The following is a 2,268-nucleotide window of genomic DNA, read 5'->3' as shown; positions in this document are numbered from 1 at the left end:
CCCTCTTCTCACGCGTTTCATAAAGGAACGTGTCACTTTGCGACCTGCGGCGCGCCCACGTTTTATTGAATAGACAATATTTCCACAAAAAAGTGTGAAAAAATTTAAACAAACTGCACGAAAATCGAGAAAATAAATTGATTTTTTCTTCGATTTTTTTCGAAATTTTAAGACATTTTTAGATTTTCCAGCTATTTTGAAGTTTTTTTTTTCGATTTTTCCGGGTTTTCATGTCTGAAATTTGACGGGTTGGTGTTTTGATTACTGTAGATTACTGTAGAAAACCTCGTATTTTGTAGTTTTTTGTTGAAAAATCCACGTCAAAATGCAGATTATGTTGCAAAAAAAAACTACAAAAGGAAATTACACTTGGGTGCAAGCCAACTGGTCAGAAAACGCGTCCCAGTAAACGTGAGATTTTTGAAAAAATTCGCTTCTGAATTATTTGACTGACAAGGGAACATTTTAAGTTGTCCGGCTGATTCGCATAAACCAACCGTAGAGAATGAAAGAGCATCTTTCAAAACCTATAAATCCGTTTTTAAAATCTGCTTAAGAAACCTATAAAGTGCTGAAATTTCAGTCCAAAGTTTGCCCAATTTTTACCATTGATTTCTTCTTTCCGCTCCCCTTTCACACGCGGAAAATCAGGCGTTTTATCATTTCGTTTCTACCCCCTTTCAAAATGTGGATTTGTGGCTCAGGCGGGTAGTAGTTAGGAATGGAAAGTATACCTATACACAGGTCCTGGGCGATGATGCGCATAATGGATGGGAGATGAAGGACGCGCCGATGAATTGGGTACAGGGAAACGGCACCGGTATGGGGCATATACGGGGCATATGGGGCACACCGCCGCCGCAAAGCATCTCCTCGCCTGGCTTGCTGGCACTTGATAAAATGAACTAAACCGTTCAGTGGGAGTTCCTAGAGATATCAATTGAGTGCTATTGTGATGTGATCTTGTTTAGGTCTTCCAATTTCGTACTTCTTAATAAATAAGCCTCTATTTTTTATATTTCGACCGACATATTTCTGATTTTTCGAAACTTAATATTTTGATCTTGAAAAAGACTTATGGCAGTTTTACTCGAAATTTGAGATGAAAATTCGTATTTCAAAATCACAAGAAAAGAAGAAAGAAATCACTAGAGAAAGTTTTATTTTTCGAAAACTATGTCTCACTTTCACTTTTTCTTCGAGATTACATGTAAAAATTGAAAAATGTTCTTGATTTGCACTTTGTAATTATTGTATACTTACCAACTTACCTTTTATTCCACCTGAAAATACCAGTTTTACAATAATTACAAAGTGAAGATAGAAAATTCTCAATTTCACCTATTTTACCGAAAAACATGGAAATATATGAGTGAAAGACATGTTTTGACAAGAATTTAGCGATTTTTCAGTGTGACATAACTTTTTTCAAGAAAAACATCGAAACATCAGAAATGTAGGCTCGAATTGACGAAAAATTGACAAAGTTGCCGGTGTGGATTTACGGTAAACAATGCGCGCATCCGGGATTTCGGAGTGTTGTAGTCGGCCTACCGTATCAGACCCATATCGCACACATCGCCCACCCACCTAGAATCCATCTAGGATACGCGCGCATTCGGAACACTCGATTCAGCCTCTCCCGCATCGCACACATATAAGACTCATCGCGACTCATTGTTCGTGATATGTGTCAAACGGACTTCTAGAGGATCGCATATGGATCGGGTCCTTTATGCGATCATCGCCCAGGACCTGTGTAGGTACGTTGGTTCGACTTCCACTCTTGGATTCTTTTTTTGGTTTTTTATAATTACGACATTCTGGAGCCATTTTTTCTAATTATTCAAAATATTGATCCCTTTTAAAAAAGTGGAAGCAAAATTTTGAGAAAATGTTTTTTTTCAAAAATTTTGAAAAAAAATTTCAAGTTCGAATCACTGTACAGCACTGTTCAGCAGTTTTGAAGTGTTGTATTAGGGTCTACAAGGACTATGATTAAAGGGGGACTCCNACCAAAAATTTTTATTACATTAAAATGTGTTAAAAGTTATCTATTTTCCGAATATTATTGCGAAAAAATTCAAAAAAAAATCCCAAATTCCCAAAAAACGCCGTTGAAAAGGAAGAAAATTCAAAAAAAGGTGCCGCCGGGGGACGAGGATTTTCAGTGAGAAACCTAGGCCACGGCAGCGGGCGCCTTTCCTACGTGGCAAATTTTCCGGATTTTTTTCAATTTCATGTCCGGCAGGTAAAAAACGTAAAAAA

General features: G+C 37.4%; 1 protein-coding gene across 1 annotated transcript in view; it reads left to right on the top strand.

Annotated features, from left to right (window-relative positions):
* Positions 1-2,268, top strand: part of CBG20260 — a gene marked incomplete at both ends in the record, with an annotated part of 6,246 nt that overhangs the window by 1,610 nt on the left and 2,368 nt on the right. The gene's annotated exons all lie outside the window — the stretch shown is intronic.

Source organism: Caenorhabditis briggsae (genome assembly GCF_000004555.2).
Source record: "Caenorhabditis briggsae complete genome, chrI, whole genome shotgun sequence".
Classification (NCBI taxonomy): Eukaryota; Metazoa; Nematoda; class Chromadorea; order Rhabditida; family Rhabditidae; genus Caenorhabditis; species Caenorhabditis briggsae.
The sequence above is the reverse complement of the archived record's forward strand: the minus strand, read 5'-3'. Positions and strand labels throughout refer to the sequence as shown.